The 27,370-nt window shown below is 44.5% G+C and overlaps 3 long non-coding RNA genes across 3 annotated transcripts; 1 reads left to right on the top strand and 2 right to left on the bottom strand.

Annotated features, from left to right (window-relative positions):
- Positions 1-27,370, bottom strand: LOC308187430. Its single transcript, XR_013944683.1, has 3 exons — positions 23,875-27,370; positions 21,117-23,038; positions 1-15 (listed from the first exon to the last, which is right to left on the bottom strand). It is a non-coding gene; the product is annotated as an uncharacterized lncRNA (long non-coding RNA).
- LOC308187428 lies at positions 4,651-8,625 on the bottom strand. Its single transcript, XR_013944681.1, has 2 exons — positions 6,620-8,625; positions 4,651-5,892 (listed from the first exon to the last, which is right to left on the bottom strand). It is a non-coding gene; the product is annotated as an uncharacterized lncRNA (long non-coding RNA).
- LOC308187429 lies at positions 5,891-7,265 on the top strand. Its single transcript, XR_013944682.1, has 2 exons — positions 5,891-6,515; positions 6,609-7,265. It is a non-coding gene; the product is annotated as an uncharacterized lncRNA (long non-coding RNA).

A 27,370-nucleotide genomic window follows, 5' to 3' on the forward strand; every position in this document is an offset into this window, starting at 1 on the left:
AGATGTGCTTCAGGTCTTGGCAGAGCAAGGAAGAGAACAATCAGTATATGCCATTTCTTAACGGGAAATCCCTTTTCTGCAAACCGGCTCTTAAAACCGTAGCCAACCCCTCCTGCACTTCAGTCTTACCCAGGGATTGTTATTCAATTAACCCAGGGCGACATTTAGAGCCCAATATATTAGCAGGTACATTTTTCAGTTTGGGGGTTTCTCTGTGAAGCCAGAGCACCCGGAGTCTAGCAAAGATGGGAAACCAACATGGCCTCCCGGAAGCCCAGTGTCCGAGAACTACATCTCCCGGCATGCTCTGGGAAAACAATATGGACTCCCGGAAACCCGGTGGCCAAGAACTACATTTCCCAGCACTCCCCAGAAAATTGAGCCTCGCAGCGTGCCGTAGGACGCCATTTTTTGCTCTGTTACATTACCGGTTTCGTGTTTATGGAGGGTTTTCCCGCCGTTTTGGGGGGTTTCCCCTCAATTTCGGGTTTTCAGCTCTCCATTTCAGAGTTCTTCCCCGCAATTTTGGGGTTCCTTCCCCTAATTTGGTGCTTCGCCCCCCCCCCACTTTTGGGGTTCCCCCTCCATTTTGGGGATTCCCCCCAGTTCCAAGCCCCCCACAATTTTGGAGGCCCCCACCATCCTTTCTTGGCCTGCCACCCTAATATTAAGGTTCTTTCCCCCAATGTTGGGGTTCTCACCACATGTTTGAGGTTCCTTCCCTTAATTTGGGGCTTAGCTCCCCGGGATCTGGGGCTTTAACCCCAATTTTGGGGGTCCCCCCCAAGTTTGGGGATTCCTCCCCAGGTCTGGGGGGGGTCCACATTCAATTCTGGAATTTCACACTTCCATTTAAGTCTTCTTCCCCCCCAATATGGGGGTTCGCCCACCCAATTTTGGGGGTTCCTCCCCTAATTTGGGGGGGACACAACCGATTGTAGAGTCCCCCACCCTCCTTTTTTGGGTTCCCCCCTAATATTAAAAGTTCTTCCGCCCAATTTTGGGGGACCCCACAATTTTGACGTTCCTTCCCCTAACTTGGGGCTTCAACCCTTCAATTTTGGGGGGGGCTCCCACCCTCTTATTTTGGCCTTCCGCCCTAATATTAGGCCTAACCCCTAAGAACCTTGACCCCTAACGCTATGGCAACCACGGATCTAACCCTAACCCCTACCCCAACAAACCCTAGAAACCCTAACCCTAAAAACCCTTACAGCCCTAACCCGATAAAATTTACCACACTAAACCCCTGAAGACTGTTCTGGGGGGTCCACATTCAATTCTGGAATTTCACACTTCCGTTTAAGTGTTCTGCCCCCCCAATATGGGGGTTCGCCCACCCAATTTTGGGGGTTCCTCCCCTAATTGGGGGGGACACAACCAATTTTGGGGGGGACACAACCAATTTGGGGGGGGACACAACCAATTTGGGGGGTCCCCCCAATTTTAGAGTCCCCCACCCTCCTTTTTTGGGTTTCCCCCAATATTAAGAGCTCTTCCGCCCAATTTTGGGGGACCCCACAATTTTGACGTTTCTTCCCCTAAATTGGGGCTTCGACCCTTCAATTTTGGGGGGGGCTCCCCCCTTAGTTTGGCCTTCCACCCTAATATTGGGCCTTAGCCCTAAGAACCCTGACCCCTAACACTACGGCTCCCATGGATCTAACCCTAACCCCTACCCCAAAAAACCCTAGAAACCCTAACCCTAAAAACCCTTACAGTCCTAACCCGATAAAATTTACCACACTAGACCTACGCCTAAAAGCCCTAACCCTAAAAATTAAGACCCTCTAAACCCTAACCCAAAACGTAAAGATTCTCAAAGCCCTAACGCTGGAGACCCTAACCTTAAAAAAAAAAAATAAGACCTTAAAACCCTAACCCTAAATACCTGACCATAACTAAAACCCTAAGACCCTAACCCTAAAAACCCTATCAACACTAAAACCCCAAAATACTTTAAAACCTTAACACACTAACCCCCAAACCCTAACCCTTATAACTCCAACCCTAACAACCTTAAAATCCTAACCCTAAACCCTGGAAACCCTAACCCTGAAACCCAACCCTAGTGCCTTAGCCCTGAAACCTTAAAACCCTAACACCTTATTAGAAACACTCTGTAACCAATACCATAGGCTCAGGCAAGTATCTCAGTGAGGTAGCATTTTTATTCACGATTGCAATGGCAGGCGTCCCACAAGCCACCTACTAGTTCCATAACACAGTTTATATAATTTTTTTTTTCCTCTCGGTGACCAGGACCCTCCCCAGTTTCCCCATTGACTGGGTAATCCATGTTCACAATCTATCCAGTGCTTCACAGAAAATACACAGCTGCTGGCCTGTTACTAGTCAATTTTATTTTTTTCTTGACTGTTTTCCTCTTTGAGGTGGTAATGTTTCTTACACCGTGATTTCCACCCAATTGCTCTAAGGATTCTGGTTGTCTGCATTTTACAAGGTTGTCTGTTAAGCTTTCTTATCACTGCAAGCATATATCAATACCACCTTCCTTCCCTCTAAACGATGTAACTCTGTGCAAAAACATTTTTATTCCCACAACCTTGATCCCCTTACCCTAAAATCCTTATTCTCTTTAACCCTAACAACTCTAACCACAACCCTAACCCTTCATATCAACCCCCCGACGCTAATGACACTGACTAATGATCCAAACCCCAAACCCCAGGCAACCAACAAAGAAACAGACACAAAGCTGAAAACTACAAAAAAGGCAAAACCCTGGATACAGACCCCAAATCACAAACACGCTACCAAAATGCTACAGAAAAGCCCCAGACGCAGGCCCCAAGCACTACAGCTAGGCCCCAGAAGCTCTAGACACATCCCAAAGCCAAAATGCAATCCCCAAACACTACAGAAAAGCCCCCAAACACCAGACACAGGCTGCAGAAGTCTACAAGCAGGCCCCAGCCACACCCGGATGCAGACCCCAACTGTCCACAAGCAGCTCCCAACCCACCCCCCCCATGAACTGGACCCCCCACCACCACCACCCAGATGCATGCCCCAGGCCCCAGGCCTCAGCCCCAGCCCCCACACCCCAGACTCAGGCCCCAAAGGTGTACAACCAGCTCCCAACTGCCCCCCTCAAAGGGAGGCCCCAAAGCCTGCCAGAGGACCCTAGAGCGTACAAGCAGCTCCCAACCCCCCCGGCACAGGCCCCAACCCCCCCCCCCAGACACAGGCCCCAAAGGTGTACAAGCAACTCCCCATCCTCCCCAGAGGCACGCCCCAAAGGTGTACAAACAGCCCCAACCCCCCAAGACCCAGACCCCTACAGCGTAGAAGCAGCTCCCAACCCCATGCCCCCAAGGCACATGCCCCAACCCCTCCCCCAAGGCAGGCCCTAACAGTGTACAAGCAGCTCCCACCCCCCCCCAGACGCAGGCCCCAAAGGTGTACAAGCAGGCCCCTACAGTATACAAGCAGCTCACAACCACCCCCCCAAAGGCAGGCCCCAACCCCCTCCAGATGCAAGCCCGAAAGGTTAAAACCAGCTCCAACCCCCCAACCCCCCCCGCCCCGCGCAGACGCAGGCCCCAAAGGTGTACAAGCAGTTCCCAACCCCTCCAAGGCAGGCCCCAAAAGTGTACAGGCAGGCCCCTACAGTGTAGAAACGCTCCAACCCCTCCCCTTCCACCTCGAGGGAGGCCCTCCCCCCCCAGTATACACGAAGCTCCCAACCCCCTCTCAGAGGAATGCCTAAAAAAGTATACAAGCAGCTCCTAACACCACCCCCCCCCCCCAAAAGAGGCAGTCCCCAAAGGTGTACAAGCAGGCCCTCAAATCCCTTAGGTGTACAAGCAGGCCCTTCAAATCCTTTAGCCCCTGCGCCAGCTTTATTGGCGAGCAGCGAGGCTGGGGGGGGAGGGGGGCAAGACAGCCTTAAATAAAATACAAATATAGAAAGTGTTATAAATGGCTGTTATAAATCCAAATAGGATTACAATCAAAGTTTACAATTTATTAAACGAATAGAGGCAAGCAAGCAGCGCTGGATGCGCCGGTGATTCAAAGATCATAAATCCAATTTGTTTAAGTGATTTATTCTTTATTGACGGCGCCGGATGCACGGGGGATCTTTCCGCCTATCGTGCATCCCGAAGTGAAAAGCCGTCCCAAATTTATACATCACAGTGATTAATATTTTATTAATGCCTATACATATTCATTATCTAACCCCGCCTACTCTCGCTTCTCATGCTAATCAGTTTTTTGTGTCCTGCGCCTGCGCAGATCCTCTCAGTGGTCTTGGGCAGGGGTCGTCGAGCTGTGGTCGGTGGTCTCAGAGAGGAAGGCCATAAGTCTTCCTCACAGTGTACTTTTCACCCTTGGTCAGGATTCTGCTGATTTAGCTTTCTTCCTAACCGCAAGGACTGTTTTTTCTTCGAATCTTCTGCTCATTATTTTCTTATCTTGGATTCCAATGTCTTGTTCGAGATATATTGCCCGTATATGTCCTATTTCGAGATACATTGTCCGTACATCTGTTTCCTGCCCTACACCTAATGTTCTGTTCTCCTTTAATAGTTTCATTCTTAACCCTTTCTTATCTGGAATCGCCTCAGCTTCCCTAATCAATCCCCCCTTTTCTTTTCCCCATGCAAATTCTTTTGCATTGCATGCCCTTATCATTAGCAGTATCGCAGTAACATACATACAAATATTCCTACTGCCAATAACATAACCAGATCAGTAAAAACTTGTTCTAACTATTGAAAATTGGGTAACCATGAGGTTAACTTATTCCATATTTCCTCAAAGCCCCATGAAATGTTATCCTTACTAATCTTATACAGAACCTTTGTTTGTTTCTATATTTCCTCTATGTCGGTAGAGACCTTTCCGAATACAAAAATTCTTCTTCCCAGCCTCTACGATATGTATCCCTCAATACCTTGCCATGTACTCTCGTCAGGGAAGATAATATTGCCATTCGTTGTAACAATTTCCAATTCCAAACAAGTATTACAAAAGATAATATTAAACTTATACCAACTAACATCAATAGAACAATAATTGGGTGACACAATGTGTTCAAAATCCCAGTTGCAGTTGGCGACCATCCAAAGAGTTTGTCCCACCAGCTACGATCTGTGTCTTGTTTTACTCTTTGCAAAACTCTGTTTATTTCTTTTGTATCATGGTGGACAGTGATTAAAGTCTTCTCTCCATCTTCCTGAATGCCTTTTAAAATTTTGATCAGGTCTTGGTGTTTAAGTAATTGCTTCACTAGCGTGAGGTTCATCCCAATAGGTGTGGGTAATAACTTGTGATACATTGTGTTGTTGGACTTGATCAACTGGTGGGATACCACTGGTGCTGAATATAAAAAATCACACCCGATGATTCTAACAAAGTTACAAATACAAAAGTTAGAGTGATTTTTGCTAGGTAGAGTTATGTTTTCCTCATCTACTTCTACAAAAGCACAAGCAGTCCTTAAACACACACAGCCTTGACCAATATATACAAGCACAGTCTTTTGACTAGTATTTGGATGAATTTCAAAGTGGCAAACACCTTGCTCAGTGTCAAGACAGACATCCTGAGCATCAATTGTGTTGCTCTCACAAATAAATCCTTGTTGTTCCCGGGTAACACATGATTCTAGATTCACAGACTGCCATTTCCCGTTCTTCATCCGGGCCCAGGTTCTATGCTCCGAAGGATAGAGCACTGTTTCCTCATGATTTAACCCTAGTGCAACAATGGGGTGGATAACATAAACTGTAGCATTACGTATAGTAAGCACAAAGGCAGTAGCCATGTTAATAATGGGATCATAGGTAAAATTTACCAGAGTCCACCAAGATTGGAACTTCTTTTCAAAATCATTGGCATTGTCCCAAACAATCTTTCGGACTTCAGCCGGAAAAATGCCTTCACTTCCTTCCCTAATGATCAAGGCAGCCGTTGCCTGCATCCATAACTGTACCTGTATACAACTAAGAGCTAAAGATACATTATCTTGCGCCATACTAAGTGCATCTATTATTAGTCTGTGGTCCTGGTCTTCAGCCTTTTCCCATATTGGTAACACCTTTGAAACTTGCCATTGGCTAGTTCCCAATGCCAGTAAGGATGATTGCAGGGGCTGTTTTAGTTTTGTCAAATCGCTTGTTGCTGTGGCTAGCTTATTCATTAGTATTTCTGAATCAATTCCATTTAAAACTCCTAATCCTGTTCCTAGCATTCCAGTTAAGTCTCTTTGTGTTCTGCCCCTGAGGTGTACTTGCTTTTGTGACCATATTGTCCAGCCTTCTAATGATGTCTTTAGGAAAGGAGAACAGGCTGGTTGAACTGCTGAGATGTTAATTTGTATTAGCAATTCAACACGCTTGAGAGACCATTCTGGATTAAATAACAATTGTTGTTGGCCTGTGTTCCTTACTACATATGGGCCTGTTTCATAAATTTTGGGTTCCAGCTTGACTGGGGCTTGGGCATAGGTTGTAGGGGAAGGAAGTGCAATAGGGGGTCTCACTGTTGTAGGAAGTATAGCATATATTGTAAAATTTATCATGAGGCTCTCGCCTTCCTTGATCTCGAGCTTTTGACCATTATTAGTCCAAAAACAGTTAACTGCTACAGTCTGTGTTAATATAAAATTATACCAACAATCTAATTTACCTGGGCGGATACAACCTTCTTGTTGGCCACTTTTGGAAGTCGGTTTTACTAAAATCCCCGTTGCTTTCTCGTGGGCTGTTCCATTAATCATACGGCACCCTATTTCAATTTCGTCCCCTACAGTTCTTTGGTGTATCCACCCTTCCCCTAAATTTCGCCATTCTGATAATGCATGTAAATGATCACCATTTGTTCGCCAAATAACCACAACAGCTAACTTTCCATTAATGCTCTTATCCTCTGTGGTTACGGCTTCAGACCAAGGCCACCCACCATTCTCTATCATCATAGAAGCACCTTCCAATTCTTGAATCACAATTACAACTATAAGCCACAGAAATAAAACAATTCTGTTAACTAAATTTCTGCTAACTACATTACTAAATACTCCTGACCATAGTGTCTTCATTTCGCTTGACTGAACTTTAGTTTCAGTTCACCGTCACCCAGCGTTACTTTCCAGGGGGCTTTTGGAGCTTTCTTCACTCTCGAATAATGGATCCAGGCCGTTTGCTCCTTAATCTTGATGGCGGTATGTGTTGTCAGCAGCACCTGGTATGGTCCCGTCCACTTTTCTTCCAAAGGGCGACCTGCAAATGCTTTTACATACACATAATCCCCAGGTTTAAAGGGGTGGATTGGTTGGTCCAGCCCTCTAGCCCTGGTTCCTGAGACAACTTTAGATATTTGATCCAACTGTTTTTGGAGTCCTATTAAATAATTATACAAGTATCCCGACCCCAGTTGCGTCAGGTCCTCCCCGCTGAACAAAAACTGATAGGGTCTTCCGTATAATATTTCAAAAGGGCTTAGATTTTCCTTTGTCCGTGGTTTTACTCTAATTCTAAGTAAAGCCAAAGGGAGAGACTGAGGCCATGATAAATTAGTCTCTTGCCCTATTTTGGCTATTTGTTGTTTGATTAGATGATTCATCTTTTCCACTTGTCCGCTTGCCTGTGGTCTGTAAGGGGTATGGAGTTGCCAGTCTACCCCTAAGACCTTACTTACTTCTTGAACTATTTGCGCACAAAAATGAGAGCCTCTATCTGAGGACATTGCTGCCGGAATTCCGAAACGCGGTATTATCTCATTCAGTAAAACCTTAACCACTTCTCTTGCCTTGTTGGTTCGACAGGGAAAAGCCTCCGGCCACCCGGAAAAAGTATCTGTCAAAACCAACAAGTATCGATACCCCCCTTTTCTTGGCAGTTCTGAAAAATCTATCTGCCATTGTTGTCCTGGATAGTTTCCTTTACTGATTATTCCGAACTTTACCCTATTTTCTGTATTAGGGTTATGATGCAAACAAATACTGCATTGCTGGGTTACTTGTTTTACCGTAGTATACAGATTTCTTCCCACCAAGACTCGACTCAGATTTTTATATAAGGTGTCTGCTCCCCAATGAGTCTTATTATGTTCTGCCATGACCATAGGCCATATTAAATTAGAGGGTAGTACAACCCTATTATCTTTCAGGTATACCCATCCATCACTCCTTGCTTTTCCTCCCAGGTCCCCAATTAACTTTTGATCTTCCCGTGTGTACCTAGGTTCCTGTCCTTCACCTAAAGTTTGTATTTTACCGTCTGGTATTAAAGTGAGCGCTTCTGCCTCAGCCAATCCGGCCACCCTTTTTGCTTCTTGGTCAGCCAATCGGTTCCCTACCTCGAAGTCAGCGGTTCCTTTTTGGTGTCCCCGGCAATGTATAACAGCCACCTTCTCTGGGTGCTTTACCGCTTCCAACAACTTCAAAATCTCCTCAGCATATTTTATTTGTTTTCCTTGGGCCGTTAATAATCCTCGTTCCTTCCAGATAGCCCCATGTGCATGCACCACACCAAATGCATACTTAGAGTCTGTCCAGATATTTACTTTCTTTCCTGCTGCTAGTTCCAATGCCCGCGTAAGGGCAATTATTTCTGCTTTCTGAGCAGACGTCCCAAGGGGTAATGGTTTCGACTCAATTACCTGTTGAGTGGTCGTCACCGCATACCCTGCTTTGCGTTGTCCTTGTTTCACAAAGCTGCTTCCATCAGTATACCATGATTCGTCCGCGTCTTCCAAGGGCTCCTCCTTGAGATCTGGTCGGCTAGAATACACAGTTTCCATAGTTTGGATACAATCGTGGACCACTGGCTCGTCAGGAGCGTTACTAAGGAAAGAAGCTGGGTTCACAATGTTAGTAACCACAATTTCTACGTCATCTTGCTCCACCAGTATTGCTTGGTATTTTAAAAATCTTTGAGGGGATAACCAGTGTGCCCCTTTCTGCTCCAAGACTGCCGAGACAGTGTGTGATACCAGCACGGTTATCTTCTGTCCCATAGTGAACTTCCGAGCCTCCTGTATATTCATGATGACAGCGGCCACCGCTCGAAGGCAACCCGGCCAACCTTTACTTACTTCATCCAGTTGTTTAGAGAAGTAGGCCACAGCTCTCCTGTAGGGGCCCAGCTTCTGTGCCAGCACCCCCAGAGCCATCCCTTGTCTCTCATAGGAGTACAACCAAAAGGGTTTAGACAAGTCCGGTAGACCCAAAGCTGGTGCTCGCATTAACTCCAATTTAAGCTTCTTAAAGGCAGCCCGTGCTTCCCCCGTCCAGACCAATTTCGATTGGTTATTCTTGATGAGGTCATATAGGGGTTTTACAATTAGTCCATAATTATTAATCCATAGACGGCACCAACCTGTCATCCCTAGAAAAGTTTGTAATTCCTTAATGGTCTGTGGTTCTGGGGTACGGCAGATAGTTTCTTTCCGTTCTGTTCCTAACTCCCTTTGTCCCCCTGAAATCTCAAACCCCAAGTAAGTTACACGTGACTGAATCAGCTGAGCCTTCTGTTGAGAGACTCGATACCCATTCAAACCCAGAAAATTAAGGAGACTTATCGTCCATTGCATGCAGCTGCTCCTATTCTCAGTGGCTATCAAAAGGTCATCAACGTATTGCAGCAGAACTCCTTCGGTGTTTGGGGCCTCCCAAACCTCAAGCTCTTTTGCTAGTTGATTCCCAAAAATCGTGGGGCTGTTTTTGAATCCCTGCGGCAATACGGTCCAGGTCAATTGAGCCTTTCGTCCTGAGTCTGGATTTTCCCATTCAAAAGCAAAAAGCTTCTGACTTTCTGGGGCTAAAGTCAGGCAGAAGAAGGCATCTTTTAAATCCAGTACGGTAAACCAAACTAAATTATCTTTTAATTTAGTCAGTAATGTGTACGGGTTGGCTACCACAGGGTGTATATCTTCAGTGATCTTATTTATAGCTCTTAAATCCTGCACTAATCTATAGTTCTTCCCATCTGGCTTCTTAATTGGTAGTATAGGAGTATTATATTTCAGATTCACACTCAACCAGCAGTCCATGTTTTAAAAACTTATCCACTATCCCCTTAATTCCTTTCCTGTCTTCTAATCTTAGGGGATATTGCTTAATCTTAACTGGCCTTTCCCCTGGCTTTAATCTCACCACTATCGGGGCTGCATTTTTGGCTCGCCCAGGGATGTCAGTAGCCCAGACTCCTGGGTAAACTTGGTCTAAAATCTCCGAAGGTACTTTACCGATGGGGTCTGCTTGTATCAGCGTTAAGCTTAGCGCGGTTATCAGCTTTTCTTCTCTCACCTTTAACCCCACCTTCCCTTTTTCAAAGACAATTTCCGCTTCTAATTGTTCTAGTAAATCTCGCCCCAGCAAAGACTTCGGGGATCCTGGTAAATATAAAAACCTATGTATTCCCATCTGTTTCCCTAACTTATATTTTAAAGGCCTTAGGAAAAAGGCTTTCTCGTGCTGGCCTGTAGCTCCTATCACCGTCACAAAATCCTCATCCTCTGGTATCAATTTCTGGTTTAACACAGAATAAGTCGCTCCTGTGTCAATTAAAAACTCCACTTCCTGTCCTGATTTCCCTAGCTTAATTTTAACCAGCGGATCTGCTAGGGTAGAATCCCCCGGTCCACTTCATTGGTCGGGAGATACACTAGCTACCATCAACCTGTTCTTCTCCCATTGTTTCCGACATTCCCTTTTCCAATGACCCACTTCCCTACAATATGCACACTGATTTGGTCTCAGGGGAGGCTTTACTGACCTTCCCCTTATCCCATTCCCTCTTCCTTTTCCCCGAAAAGGTTCTTCTTGCCTCTGTAAGGCCGCAACAGTTGCCGCAGCAATAGCCCTACCCAGCCTTTGTTTCTCATTCCCTTCTCGATTCCTAAATACCCTCCATGCCTCTTCCACCAGCCTTTCTAAATCTCTCACATCCGGCTCTTTCATTTTCTGAAGCTTCCGCCTTATATCGTCCGCAGACTGACCCAAGAACAATGATACTAGCTGGACTTTACCTTCCTCAGAAGAGGGGTCTATCGTTGTAAATTTTTGCATTGCTGTCCTTAGCCGATCGAGAAATTCTGACGGGGTCTCAGTTTGCCCCTGTTTTATGGTATATAACCTAGACCAGTTTACAGACTTTGGTATCGCACTTTCCAAGGCGATCCTAATCCATTCCTGATATCTTTTTAATAACCTATAATCACCCTCATCATTATAGTCCCAGTTTGGGTCCACTCTGGGCACATATACCTCCACAGTTCCAGGTAAAACTGACGTTACCTGGGTCTGTACTTGAGTTTGTGCATTCTTAATTACCAGTTGCTTTTCCAGTTTCCGATAATGCTGCCAGCATTATCTCTATTTCTTTCCAATCGGGATTTAAATTCTTTCCAATCAGCTCAAACCTCCGGGCCACTGATTCTGGATCATCCCGGTATCCTTTCACAGCTTCCTTCCGTGAATCTAACTCGGCAGTTGTGAAAGGTACTTTTATCCGAGCTGGTCCGTTAGCCCCCATAGCCTGTCGTAACGGGGCTTGAATAACGGGCCCGACCTTACTTCGGGTTTGAGCCGTGATCGGGGTAAAGTCTCCATTCCCCCAACTCTCATTTTTCTTATCTATTCTGCCGTTTCCTGGTCTCGCCCCCACGCCTTGTTCTATTATCTGGGGCGGGAGGACATAATCCTCCATTCTCTCCTCTGACTCATTCAATTTCAAACATCTCTGCCCGATACTGCACGCCGAACAACATCTTTTCATTTTTCCTGCCCCTTCCTTCTTCATATCCTTTTCTATTGCCAGGATCAAAGGATCCTGTGGGGCTAAGTTAATTCCACACTCCTTCTGCCATTCCGGGTGGTTTCTCAAAGTGAAAAACATATCTGCGTATGACACCTCATCCCACTTTCCCTCTCTCCTTAGAAACAACATTAACTGTAGTAAAGTATTATAATTTAAGGTTCCATTCAGTGGCCATTTCCCTCACAATCCAACTTATAAAGTGGCCACCATTGATTACAATATTTTATCAACGTTTTCTTATTTTCAGTTCCACCGGGGGATCCCCCTATATTTTTCCAATGACTCAAGATACATCCCAACGGGCTTTTCTTTGGAATCCCACTACTCTGCTGCCCCCCCATGTTACAGTTCAGAATGTTTCTTGTTACACAATACAAGCCGGCAGCTTTCCACAATAACACCAAGATCCTAGTAACGTTATAAAGTGTACAATCAAAATCCCAAAGACAATAGCCAAGGTCAAGTTCCACATTTAAACACAACGTAACACTAACCTCGCATGCAAAGGTTATTTGTTTCCCAACAGCAACTGAGTGCTTTCCAAAAAACCAAATGCCGTCCTGCAGAAAACTTTTACTTTCCGACTTACAGACGACCCCAATTGACCGGTCAACCAAATAAACCAAAATAAAGAATATAATCACTTACAATGATGGGGTCCGTGTCTGCCTCCGCAGTGATCCGTTGAGTCGAGGAGTCCCTCCGGGAAATCCCGGGGGTACCCTAGGGAGTCCTGTTCCCAGCGGGTCCTGCGGTCCGACAGAGAAGAAGTCCCATCTGGGTCGCCAGATTGATTCAAAGATCATAAATCCAATTTCTTTAAGTGATTTATTCTTTATTGACGGCGCCGGATGCACGGGGGATCTTTCCGCCTATCGTGCATCCCGAAGTGAAAAGCCGTCCCAAATTTATACATCACAGTGATTAATATTTTATTAACGCCTATACATATTCATTATCTAACCCCGCCTACTCTCGCTTCTCATGCTAATCAGTTTTTTGTGTCCTGCGCCTGCGCAGATCCTCTCAGTGGTCTTGGGCAGGGGTCGTCGAGCTGTGGTCGGTGGTCTCAGAGAGGAAGGCCATAAGTCTTCCTCACAGTGTACTTTTCACCCTTGGTCAGGATTCTGCTGATTTAGCTTTCTTCCTAACCGCAAGGACTGTTTTTTCTTCGAATCTTCTGCTCATTATTTTCTTATCTTGGATTCCAATGTCTTGTTCGAGATATATTGCCCGTATATGTCCTATTTCGAGATACATTGTCCGTACATCTGTTTCCTGCCCTACACCTAATGTTCTGTTCTCCTTTAATAGTTTCATTCTTAACCCTTTCTTATCTGGAATCGCCTCAGCTTCCCTAATCACCGGGAGTCTCTGCTCCCCCAGGACGCACACCTGTTACGTAAGGCGGCTGGTTTTGATGCTCCCAGGCTAATACATATTCATTACTACTTCGAGAAGAGGCAGGGTTATTAGAATTGGTTTCCGGAATCCGAAACCCCTCCCAGGGGCGCCTGCGTACCAGTCTCTGGTGGTCTCTCGGGGCTTGCTCGGGCTGAATGCTGGTTGTCTTCCTCCCAGGCTTTTGTCCTTCAATTGTCCTTCAGCTCCCCCTTCCTCCTCGTTTGGGAGCCTCTGCGCCGGATTTCAGAAACTCTAGCAACATCCCCTGCAGTAGTCAGCACTTTTCCCTAAAAACCCCTTTGTTCTCTTATCACCTAGACCCGGGCCTCGATGTTAACCCTTCAAATCCCTTAGTGACACGAATTGCTGGACCATTCCTTACAAAAGGAAGGATAAAATATGTAGAGGAGCAATGGCACACGCGAAAGCCCAGCGCCGTGGGCAGAGGCAGCGAAGGTTGACGGCAGAACAGTGCTCGGTTTGAACACGGAGAGGGAAAGCGAGGGGAAGGTGGCCGAAGCCGGCCGCAGTCTCTGAGCTCTCCTCCTCCTGATTGTTTTCTCTCAAAGCCATTTCTGTCTGTGTGCGGGCACCCGGAGCCGGCAGAAGTCCCCGTGAAGTCCTTCGGCAGGACGGAGGGCTGCGTGGGCTCCAGTGAGAGAGGGAGTTAGGAGAATCTTATCAAGTAGAGATAGAGCGCTGACAGCGTTAAACTAGGATGCTACTTAGCGTCTTTGCTAACTATGGTGCATTGTGCCAATTAACTAAAGCAAGAAGCCTTGGGCCCCTTACCAAGGTCAGTCTCCTAATAAGAGAGTGAGCCTATCTTAAGAAACTGGGAGAAACTGGTCCTGCAGATGGACAAGAGCCAAGGAGCAACTGAGTCTGTGCAAAGACAAGAGGTCAACTAGCGGTGACGAGGAAGAGTCATCAATCTTCATGCCCACGACCTCCCGTGCTGCCCAGCGCTGAATAAACATACCTACTTTACAATCTCACTGATTGTGGAGTCCCTTTTCCGCAAGTCACTAGCAGCGGTTTCTTCCGCAGAGGTTTTCCCAGAGCCGCTTCAAAGCTTCCCTCGCGGAGCTGGGGCGTCGCAGGGGGTCGTCAAAGCACGCACGCGCACACACACACACACGCACACACACACACACAGGCGTTGTTGTCCAAACAGAAAGTATTTACAACAAATTCGACAAGCGGTTTTCCTCTGCCAGCAGCAAATGCCTGAGGGCCCCTACAGCTTCACAAATCATAGCACAAAGAGCCTAAAGTTCCTCTAAAATTTAGGGAAATGATTCAAAATAGATCTGCTAGGGGAAAACGATCACTGGCGGCAGGGTACACAATACACGCGAGTCTCAGCTCTCCTCCGCAGGGTCAGTGCCCACGCCCAAGTGCAACGCCGATGGCACCCGAACATTTGCTGTAGCAGGCAGCAGAGCCAGCAGCTCAGGGGAGCAGTTTTAAAAACCAGGAGGCACTTAAACCAACCCTTAATTGACCCAGTTACTGCAGGAGAGTCCCGACTACTCGCCCTGGAGTCCTACTGTCACCAGCAAAAAGCACCAACCAAAGCTTGGGGGAACTTTGGTACAGCACAAGAGAAGGGAGTGGGGGTAGCGTAGCCGTATCGCAGAGCTGCTGCTTTTCACACCATTTTATCATCCCTGATAATTGAAAGTAAGGCCGGGTGGGCTGACCCCAGCACCACCACTCCTGGCAGCATGTTTGGTCCACAACGCTAGAATAATTATTTTGCTCCCTCCCGCCCCTACAGCTTCATCATCTGAAAAGATTACAGTCAAAACAATGGCATACACAAATAAAAGTCAAGAGTTGATGTTATAAATGACTGGGTCCCAAATAGGATTACAATCAAAGTTTACAATTTATTAAATGAATAGAGGCAAGCAAACAGCGCTGGGTGCGCCGGGAGTCTCTGCTCCACCAGGACGCACACCTGTTACGTAAGGCGGCTGGTTTTTATGCTCCTAGGCTAATACATATTCATTACTACTTCTAGAAGAGGCGGGGTTATTATAATTGGTTTCCCGAATCCGAAGTCCTCCCAGGTGCGCCTGCTTATCAGTCTCTGTTAGTTTCTTGGGGGCCGCTCGGACAGGGAGGCTCATATTCTTCCTCCTTATCTAGTGGTCTCTTGGCCGGCTGCCAGAAGTTACTGCACGTCCGTGCAAAGTCAGCAGTTTTTCTCTGAAGAAATCCCTTTGTTCTCTTCTCGCCTAAACCCAGGCCTCGATGTTAACCCTTCACACCCCTTAGTGGCACGAATTGCTGGACTATTCCTTACAATTCCTCCCTTTTTTTTTTTTTAATATCATCAATTCGTGTCTCTTCTTCAACTTTTGTTAGTAGCAGTTGGATTTCATCAGTCAGTTCTCGGGGTGTCCATTTCTTAAGCATCATTATCGACACATCACCTTTTCTCTCCCAAAGTCATCACAAATTGGGTGCTATTTATTATCCGCCGTATCAACAACGTAAAGCAAGGTATCATACAAGGTATAAACAATAATGTCATTACACCACATAAAAATAAAAATAGCATCCTTTTAACCCATGGTCCACCGGGCAACCATGAAAAGAAATCCCAATCCATACCCTTCCAAGTTTGTACTGGGACGTGGGCTAGCTTTTTAATTTCTTTTGTTATCTGCTTAACCACTTTTCCATTATCATCAATTTGTAAACAACAATTAGAATCGTTCAGTTTTCCACACACTCCCCCTTCTTCTGCTAGTAAATAGTCTAAGACCATTCTACGTTGAAAGATAGCATTCCTCATCTGAGTGGATTGATCAGCCAGAAGATCCAAGGTCGTCGCTGTTTAATTGGTTACAACTTCGAGGATAGCTTGCGACCTAATTATTCGGTTCAAATTATAAATAGGTTCTCGGGCTCCTGATACCAACTCATTCGGGTTCCAGGTAGCTGGCCCATAATGCTGTATGATTCTTTCAGGAGGCCATTCATCCTTTCCCCATTTTTGGGCACTATCCCCGGATAAGGAAGTATCAATAGATCGTTTTACTCTGTTCAGGTCATCATATAATCTTATTCCTAAATGATTTCCTTGTGTTTGTGACAATAAAAAGAACAAGGGTCTTATGTACCCCCCATAGCATATTCCCGACCAGTTTCCAGGTAGCCTCTTGTAAGCATGTTTGCCACACACCCAATAATGTCCCTTTAGGGCCCACGTCGTTTGGAAAAGGACCATCCCATCCATCTTTACCCTTTGGGGCGTGATAATACAGAGTGTCCTTGTTACCGAGTGGTCCTGTTACAATGTCTGCCCCGTTTGTACTCGTATATGCACGCTTCCAAGCTCCCACGTTGGGTTTCCACTTACAGTCACAATTCAGTTCTCTTTGGCGACCTGTCATATTATAAGCCTTTTTCGCCGTCCAATCTTGAGAGTGTGGGAAGCGCCTTCAATCAGGGGGTTGGGCCCGCTTTCAGAGCTTGTGTTACCATTCAGCCCTTCAGGGTGATCCAGCTCCTGGAAAAACTAATCACAATTTTATTATGGGTTTAAAAGGTTCTCATGTTATTTTTCTCAGGACAAACTGATCTTGGTGTGGGAGAAGTCCGGTCGAGGCACTCTCACTCGGCGGTCAATACCCATAGGGGTTGCCTCCCTCGGTAGACCATACACGCCGCAGTGGAGGGTCCTACCCCGGTCTTGCCTTCTCCCTTTCCTCCCTTCAGCCTTGTCCTCTTTATCCAGTGCCCTTAATTCATGCAGAACCTCATTGCTGGGATATCAGTTCCTCTTTAGTCTCAGTTTCAGTTCCCCAGGAGTGGACTCAACCCTCCAGGCTTCGGTAGTTATTGGTCCTTTTATTCTGGATGCGTGGGTCCAACCCCTTCTTGCTGTTCTCACAGCTGTTTCAGTAGTAAGTAAAACAAGGTACAGTCCCTCCCATCGGGGGTTAAATGATTCTTCTCTCCAGGTTTTTATTAAGACCTTGTCTCCTGGTTGTATTTTATGAATAGCAAATCCTAAAGGTGGTGTCTGAGTCATCATCCCAATTTCTCTTATCTCCTGTAATCTCCTTCCAATGGTAATTATGTATTTCTGGATACTATGATCCTCAACTACATTGTTCCCTAGGGGCATCCCTTGAGAATAAGGCATACCATATAACATTTCATATGATGATAATCCAGTCTCACTGTGTGGTTTAGTTCTTATGTTTAAAAGTGCCAATGGTAAGCATTTCGTCCAGGGCAGCTGTGTCTCGATCATTAACTTAGCCAATTGTTGTTTTATTGTTTGATTCATCCTTTCTACTTTCCCTGAGCTTTGTGGGTGCCACGGAGTGTGGTATTCCCACTGAATACCTTTCAAGGGGTACATCCTTCAAATCTTTGTGGCTGGCGTATGTTCGATTATTTGCACACAACTGTGTTCCAACGGTCCTTCTTCTGGAACAGTTCCTAGAAATACTGCTGGATATAACAGGTTAGTCGTTTTCAAGGTTATGTCATCTTGTTCAGTTAGGATTGCCTGATATTTCATCATCCAGCTGGGTGATAACCAGTGCCCCCCCCCCCCCCCTTTGTTCCAAAACGGTTGTTACCATATGTGGTCCAAAAACTTCAATACGTTTTCCCATTTGAAGGCAAATAATTTTCTACTATCTTTATCAAGAGGTATGCAAAAGAAGGCATCCTTTAAATCTATCACGGTAAACCATTTATATTTCTCTTTCACAGATGTTAACAATGTGTAAGGATTAGCTACTACCGGGTGAATATCCTTTGTTATTTCATTTATTGCTCTAAGATCTTGTACAAATCTATACTCGCCATTCGGCTTCTTTACTGGAAAAATTGGAGTATTGTATTCCGATTTACATTCTTCCAGAATCTGATATTTGAGAAATTTGTCAATAATTTTCACCATTCCCATGCCTAGCTTCTATCTTAAGTGGATATTGTTTGATTCGAACAGGTTTGGCTCCTTCCTTTAATTCCACCTTTACCGGTTGTGCCAGTTTCGACTTCCCTGGTACATCTGTTTCCCGTACTGTTGCTATAACTGCATTTTCTACTTCTCTTGGAATATTAACAAAGGGTTTATCTTTGATCATTAGGATTTGGCCTACTTTGGACTCAGGTACCTTCATTATTAATTCTCCATCCTCAAAGGTTATTGTTGCATCTAATTTGGCTAATAGATCCCGTCCCAAGAGTGGCATCGGGCATTCTGGTACATACTAAAATTTATGGGTTAGTTCCTCACCCCCAAAACGCAAATCAAGGGGTCGTAAGAATGACCATTCTTCCTCTTTCCCTGTGGCTCCAATTATTGTAGTTGTCTTAGTTCCTAATCGTCCTTTTAAACTATTTAACACTGAATATGTTGCTCCTATTACATTTACAGCCTAATTAACACAGAGAAAGAAGCTCCCATAACCAACAAAAAATTCAAGCCTCTGTCTTCGTTTCCTAGCTTTATTTCAACTAGTGGACCTGCTAGGGTAGATGCCCCAGGTCCCCATCATTCCTGACTGTTGTTTGTCCTGCAGCCTAAGACAATTTCTTTCTGATATCAGGGGCTGATTGCCCTGGAAAGAGGTTAGCCAGTTGCCTCTCTCTCTCTTTTTTTTTTTTTTTTTTTTAAGCCAGGTCCATTTTTTTTTTTTTTTTCATTGCATTTCAAAGTTGGTCCAGAAATTCAAAAATTCCATAAATTCCATAGGGGTTTCTTTTGGACCTTGTTGGAACAGATTCTCAATTCCCAATAGCCAATTTAACCAGATTTTAGTATTTACATAATTTCCGGGGTGATTAGGGTCTCAGTGAGGGGGTCGCTCAGGGGAATGCAATCGTTGAAAGTTCCCTGAGCGGTCCCATTGGCAATCTGAGCTCACACAGGAACTCAGGTTGTTTCAAGAGTTAGCTGCTTTTCTGTTTCCACGACAACTCTCTCGGACCCATCATGGTCCCTCCGCCCCAGAGGGCTCACACCGTGATTTTGAGATCTCAGCCTCGGGTTGAGGCGGAACTATCAGAATTCCTACATCCTCTTTCCCTGCTCATTCAGCATCAAAATGCTCTGTTAAATACTACATGCCACACAACCTTTAACACCTTCAACAATCCTTTTAACACTTCCTTTATCTTTCTCCAGCCCGTACTTTTCTAATGCCAACACCAAAGGCTCAGTCAGGGGCCAACTTAATTCCAAACCTTTTCCCTCCAACATGCTGAAACAACATATCACTATACAACATTTCATCCTATTTCCCTTCTCTCCTCAAAAACATTAATTGCAAGACACTGTTATAGTCGATTGATCCATAAAGTGGCCATTTAGTTTATATAGTGGCCACCATTGATTGCAATACTTAGTGAAAGTCCTCTTGCTTTCTGTGCCCCCATTTCTAACAATATCCTTCCAATGTGCCAATATGCACCCGAGGAGGCTTTTTTTTTTTTTTTGGACGTCTTTGTTTTGGATTTTACCCATTTCCTTGATTTCCCATTCCCTTTTATTTATTTATATTAGTTACTGTCCCTTGTTTCAATTTCCACACAAACCATTTTATTGCAGGTTTTTACTATCTTTTCCTAATCTTCTTCCCAAATGTCCCAATTCTCTGGGATTAAACTCTTCTTTCCACATACAAACTTTACTATTTCAGATTATTAATGAGCCCCATTCCAATCATAAATCCGCAGGACTTCGGAAAAACACCTGAAGCACTCAGCCTTCTGTCTTCTAGACAAACAATAACACCTTTTCCACAAAATTTACATTTCAATAAGACCGAATTTCAAGCCAAATGCTAATTTTTCTCATGCACTTTGTTAGTAAGCCTACACAAAACAAGGAATCACTCCTGTGTATCCGTCAAGATGGGGGTTTAAAAAGGTATTGAGGCCTAAATAAATTCGCTCTCCCCCTTCTTACCGAATTCCCAGGGCTCAGGCCCGAACCACCAAAGAAGTGACTCTCCGTTCTACCACTTTGATAATCAGTCAGCCCCGCTCCCCCGATACTTGGGAAACTGACCGAACACCACCGCGAATATAGCCAAACTTCTAAACTGTTACTTAGATAATGCTCCCACCTTCCTCCTTGACACAGTCAAAACACTTAAGAACAAAACAGGATTACAAGATGCACCACCGGGGGTGGATTGTTAGGATATAGAGGTGGTAGGTTATCCAATGACTCCCATTCATCATCTTTTTCTTTTTCCTTTTTTTTTTTTTATTTTTTATTTTTTATTTTTTTGTTCTCTTCTTCGTCAAACTTCTCGTCTGCTTTTAGTGTAAATATTGAGGCTGGAAAAGGACGTGAGATCCTGATCCATAATCCTGCATAATCACTTTCCTCCTGGCTAAAAGGTTCCTTTGAATTAACATGTATATTTAAGGCCTGGCAAACCCAGTCTTCAAAGGATCCGAAAACGGGCCAAAAGACATGTGGTCTTAAAGGCTCCTTTGGCCATTCTGTCATACAATACTGAACCATTTTTAATTTACTTTTTCCCTTTTCCGGGGCCCCTATCGTTCCAATTTCTAATCATTATCCCTAATGGACTTTCTGGTGGTATGTCTGGTAATTTGCTCCCTTTTCTCTGGTCCCGGGTCTTCAATTTTGTCTGACCCATCTAGGAATTTTACTGTGGCAATTCCTACAGCCCTTGGTTGCCTTAGTGAGAGTGTCTTGCAGGGGGTTTAGGACCTATCACCCACCCACGAATCCTATAGGAATCGCTTCGGTCCTTCACCGGCCAAGTCCCTCGCGGGAGATTGGAACCGCGGTTAGAAGACCTCCACAATCGCTTCGGAACTACGTTCCGTCTCAGTCACACTCTCACACACACAGGCAACCGAAACCCACCCAACCGAACGGTATACGCCGTAAATACTTACGACTCCGTCGTCTTCGTTCGGATCTTCGCGCGCAGAATTACGGGCAAAATACAGTGCTGCAGCCGGCAAAGGGAGCTCATAAAAAAATCTAAATCTTTGCTTGCCCTTATTCAGGTTCAAGATGGCATTAGCCCTGACCTGACTCGAACAGGAGCCACCAAATGGTGGGGGCGCCCCTCCTAGATCAAGTCAGAATTCAGGAACCAAGACCATCCCGGACGAGCCCCCAATTGTTATAAATGACTGAGTTCCAAATAGGATTACAATCAGAGTTTACAATTTATTAAACGAATAGAGGCAAGCAAACAGCGCTGGGTGCGCCGGGAGTCTCTGCTCCACCGGGACGCACACCTGTTACGTAAGGCGGCTGGTTTTTATGCTCCTAGGCTAATACATATTCATTACTACTTCTAGAAGAGGCAGGGTTATTATAATTGGTTTCCCGAATCCGAAGTCCTCCCAGGTGCGCCTGCTTATCAGTCTCTGTTAGTTTCTTGGGGGCCGCTCGGACAGGGAGGCTCATATTCTTCCTCCTTATCTAGTGGTCTCTTGGCCGGCTGTCAGAAGTTACTGCACATTCGTGCAAAGTCAGCAGTTTTTCTCCGAAGAAATCCCTTTGTTCTCTTCTCGCCTAAACCCAGGCCTCAATGTTAACCCTTCAAAACCCCTTAGTGGCACGAATTGCTGGACCATTTCTTACAATTCCTCCCTTTTTTTTTTTTAATCATCAATTCGTGTCTCTCCTTCAACCTTTGTCAGTAACAATTGGATTTCATCAGTCAGTTCTCGGGGTGTCCACTTCTTAAGCATCATTATCGACACGTCACCTTTTCTCTCCACTGAAGTCATCACAAATTGGGTGCTATTTATTACTCGCCGTATCAACAACGTAAAGCAAGGTATCATAAAAGGTATAAACAATAATGTCACTATACCACATAAAAATAAAAACAGCATCCTTTTAACCCATGGTTCACCAGGCAACCATGAAAAGCAATCCCAATCCATACCCTTCCAAGTTTGTACTGGGACGTGGGCTAGCTTTCTAATTTCCTTTGTTATCTGCTTGACCACTTTTCCATTATCATCAATCTGTAGACAACAATTAGAATCGTTCAGTTTTCCACATACTCCCCCTTCTTCTGCTAGTAAATAGTCTAAGACCATTCTATGTTGGAATATAGCATTTCTCATTTGAGTGGATTGGTCAGCCAAAAGATCCAAGGCTGTCGCTGTTTGATTTGTTACAACTTCGAGGATAGCTTGCAACCTAATTATTCGGTTCAAATTATAAATAGGTTCTCGGGCTCCTGATATCAACTCATTTGGGTTCCAGGTGGCTGGCCCATAATGCTGTATGATTCTTTCAGGAGGCCATTCATCCTTTCCCCATTTTTGGGCACTATCCCCGGATAAGGAAGTATCAATAGATCGTTTTACTCTGTTCAGGTCATCATATAATCTTATTCCTAAATGATTTCCTTGTGTTTGTGACAATAAAAAGAACAAGGGTCTTATGTACCCCCCATAGCATATTCCCGACCAGTTTCCAGGTAGCCTCTTGTAAGCATGTTTGCCACACACCCAATAATGTCCCTTTAGGGCCCACGTCCCGTTTGGAAAATGACCATCCCATCCATCTTTACCCTTTGGGGCGTGATAATACAGAGTGTCCTTGTTACCGAGTGGTCCTGTTACAATGTCTGCCCCGTTTGTACTCGTATATGCACGCTTCCAAGCTCCCACGTTGGGTTTCCACTTACAGTCACAATTCAGTTCTCTTTGGCGACCTGTCATATTATAAGCCTTTTTCGCCGTCCAATCTTGAGAGTGTGGGAAGCGCCTTCAATCATGGGGTTGGGCCCGCTTTCAGAGCTTGTGTTACCATTCAGCCCTTCAGGGTGATCCAGCTCCTGGAAAAACTAATCACAATTTTATTATGGGTTTAAAAGGTTCTCATGTTATTTTTCTCAGGACAAACTGATCTTGGTGTGGGAGAAGTCCGGTCGAGGCACTCTCACTCGGCGGTCAATACCCATAGGGGTTGCCTCCCTCGGTAGACCATACACGCCGCAGTGGAGGGTCCTACCCCGGTCTTGCCTTCTCCCTTTCCTCCCTTCAGCCTTGTCCTCTTTATCCAGTGCCCTTAATTCATGCAGAACCTCATTGCTGGGATATCAGTTCCTCTTTAGTCTCAGTTTCAGTTCCCCAGGAGTGGACTCAACCCTCCAGGCTTCGGTAGTTATTGGTCCTTTTATTCTGGATGCGTGGGTCCAACCCCTTCTTGCTGTTCTCACAGCTGTTTCAGTAGTAAGTAAAACAAGGTACAGTCCCTCCCATCGGGGGTTCAATGATTCTTCTCTCCAGGTTTTTATTAAGACCTTGTCTCCTGGTTGTATTTTATGAATAGCAAATCCTAAAGGTGGTGTCTGAGTCATCATCCCAATTTCTCTTATCTCCTGTAATCTCCTTCCAATGGTAATTATGTATTTCTGGATACTATGATCCTCAACTACATTGTTCCCTAGGGGCATCCCTTGAGAATAAGGCATACCATATAACATTTCATATGATGATAATCCAGTCTCACTGTGTGGTTTAGTTCTTATGTTTAAAAGTGCCAATGGTAAGCATTTCGTCCAGGGCAGCTGTGTCTCGATCATTAACTTAGCCAATTGTTGTTTTATTGTTTGATTCATCCTTTCTACTTTCCCTGAGCTTTGTGGGTGCCACGGAGTGTGGTATTCCCACTGAATACCTTTCAAGGGGTACATCCTTCAAATCTTTGTGGCTGGCGTATGTTCGATTATTTGCACACAACTGTGTTCCAACGGTCCTTCTTCTGGAACGGTTCCTAGAAATACTGCTGGATATAACAGGTTAGTCGTTTTCAAGGTTATGTCATCTTGTTCAGTTAGGATTGCCTGATATTTCATCATCCGGCTGGGTGATAACCAGTGCCCCCCCCCTTTGTTCCAAAACGGTTGTTACCATATGTGGTCCAAAAACTTCAATACGTTTTCCCATTTGAAGGCAAATAATTTTCTACTATCTTTATCAAGAGGTATGCAAAAGAAGGCATCCTTTAAATCTATCACGGTAAACCATTTATATTTCTCTTTCACAGATGTTAACAATGTGTAAGGATTAGCTACTACCGGGTGAATATCCTTTGTTATTTCATTTATTGCTCTAAGATCTTGTACAGATCTATACTCGCCATTCGGCTTCTTTACTGGAAAAATTGGAGTATTGTATTCCGATTTACATTCTTCCAGAATCTGATATTTGAGAAATTTGTCAATAATTTTCACTATTCCCGTGCCTAGCTTCTATCTTAAGTGGATATTGTTTGATTCAAACAGGTTTGGCTCCTTCCTTTAATTCCACCTTTACCAGTTGTGCCAGTTTCGACTTCCCTGGTACATCTGTTTCCCGTACTGTTGCTATAACTGCATTTTCTACTTCTCTTGGAATATTAACAAAGGGTTTATCTTTGATCATTAGGATTTGGCCTACTTTGGACTCAGGTACCTTCATTATTAATTCTCCATCCTCAAAGGTTATTGTTGCATCTAATTTGGCTAATAGATCCCGTCCCAAGAGTGGCATCGGGCATTCTGGTACATACTAAAATTTATGGGTTAGTTCCTCACCCCCAAAACGCAAATCAAGGGGTCGTAAGAATGACCATTCTTCCTCTTTCCCTGTGGCTCCAATTATTGTAGTTGTCTTAGTTCCTAATCGTCCTTTTAAACTATTTAACACTGAATATGTTGCTCCTATTACATTTACAGCCTAATTAACACAGAGAAAGAAGCTCCCATAACCAACAAAAAATTCAAGCCTGTCTTCGTTTCCTAGCTTTATTTCAACTAGTGGACCTGCTAGGGTAGATGCCCCAGGTCCCCATCATTCCTGACTGTTGTTTGTCCTGCAGCCTAAGACAATTTCTTTCTGATATCAGGGGCTGATTGCCCTGGAAAGAGGTTAGCCAGTTGCCTCTCTCTCTTTTTTTTTTTTTTTTTTTTTTTTTTTTAAGCCAGGTCCATTTTTTTTTTTTTTCATTGCATTTCAAAGTTGGTCCAGAAATTCAAAAATTCCATAAATTCCATAGGGGTTTCTTTTGGACCTTGTTGGAACAGATTCTCAATTCCCAATAGCCAATTTAACCAGATTTTAGTATTTACATAATTTCCGGGGTGATTAGGGTCTCAGTGAGGGGGTCGCTCAGGGGAATGCAATCGTTGAAAGTTCCCTGAGCGGTCCCATTGGCAATCTGAGCTCACACACGAACTCAGGTTGTTTCAAAAGTTAGCTGCTTTTCTGTTTCCACGACAACTCTCTCGGACCCATCACGGTCCCCCTGCCCCAGAGGGCTCACACCGCGATTTAGAGATCTCAGCCTCGGGTTGAGGCGGAACTATTAACATTCCTACATCCTCTTCCCCTGCTCATTCAACTTCAAACAGCTCTGTTAAATACTACATGCCACACAACCTTTAACACCTTCAACAACCCTTTTAACACTTCCTTTATCTTTCTCCAGCCCGTACTTTTCTAATGCCAACACCAAAGGCTCAGTCAGGGGCCAACTTAATTCCAAACCTTTTCCCTCCAACATGCTGAAACAACATATCACTATACAACATTTCATCCTATTTCCCTTCTCTCCTCAAAAACATTAATTGCAAGACACTGTTATAGTCGATTGATCCATAAAGTGGCCATTTAGTTTATATAGTGGCCACCATTGATTGCAATACTTAGTGAAAGTCCTCTTGCTTTCTGTGCCCCCATTTCTAACAATATCCTTCCAATGTGCCAATATGCACCCAAGGAGGCTTTTTCTTTTTTAGGACGTCTTTTTTTTTTTTTTTTTTTTTTTTTTTTGGATTTTCCCCTTTTCCTTGATTTCCCATTCCCTTTTATTTATTTATATTAGTTACTGTCCCTTGTTTCAATTTCCACGCAAACCTTTTTATTGCAGGTTTTTACTATCTTTTCCTAATCTTCTTCCCAAATGTCCCAATTCTCTGGGATTAAACTCTTCTTTCCACATACAAACTTTACTATTTCAGATTATTAATGAGCCCCATTCCAATCATAAATCCGCAGGACTTCGGAAAAACACCTGAAGCACTCAGCCTTCTGTCTTCTAGACAAACAATAACACCTTTTCCACAAAATTTACATTTCAATAAGACCGAATTTCAAGCCAAATGCTAATTTTTCTCATGCACTTTGTTAGTAAGCCTACACAAAACAAGGAATCACTCCTGTGTATCCGTCAAGATGGGGTTTTAAAAAGGTATTGAGGCCTAAATAAATTCGCTCTCCCCCTTCTTACCAAATTCCCAGGGCTCAGGCCCGAACCACCAAAGAAGTGACTCTCCGTTCTACCACTTTGATAATCAGTCAGCCCCGCTCCCCCGATACTTGGGAAACTGACCGAACACCACCGTGAATATACCCAAACTTCTAAACTGTTACTTAGATAATGCTCCCACCTTCCTCCTTGACACAGTCAAAACATTTAAGAACAAAACAGGATTACAAGATGCACCACCGGGGGTGGATTGTTAGGATATAGAGGTGGTAGGTTATCCAATGACTCCCATTCATCATCTTTTTCTTTTTCCTTTTTTTTTTTTTTATTTTTTATTTTTTTGTTCTCTTCTTCGTCAAACTTCTCGTCTGCTTTTAGTGTAAATATTGAGGCTGGAAAAGGACGTGAGATCCTGATCCATAATCCTGCATAATCACTTTCCTCCTGGCTAAAAGGTTCCTTTGAATTAACATGTATATTTAAGGCCTGGCAAACCCAGTCTTCAAAGGATCCGAAAACGGGCCAAAAGACATGTGGTCTTAAAGGCTCCTTTGGCCATTCTGTCATACAATACTGAACCATTTTTAATTTACTTTTTCCCTTTTCTGGGGCCCCTATCGTTCCAATTTCTAATCATTATCCCTAATGGACTTTCTGGTGGTATGTCTGGTAATTTGCTCCCTTTTCTCTGGTCCCGGGTCTTCAATTTTGTCTGACCCATCTAGGAATTTTACTGTGGCAATTCCTACAGCCCTTGGTTGCCTTAGTGAGAGTGTCTTGCAGGGGGTTTAGGACCTATCACCCACCCACGAATCCTATAGGAATCGCTTCGGTCCTTCACCGGCCAAGTCCCTCGCGGGAGATTGGAACCGCAGTTAGAAGACCTCCACAATCGCTTCGGAACTACGTTCCGTCTCAGTCACAC

Source organism: Anser brachyrhynchus (genome assembly GCF_964034855.1).
Source record: "Anser brachyrhynchus genome assembly, contig: SCAFFOLD_176, whole genome shotgun sequence".
Classification (NCBI taxonomy): domain Eukaryota; kingdom Metazoa; phylum Chordata; class Aves; order Anseriformes; family Anatidae; genus Anser; species Anser brachyrhynchus.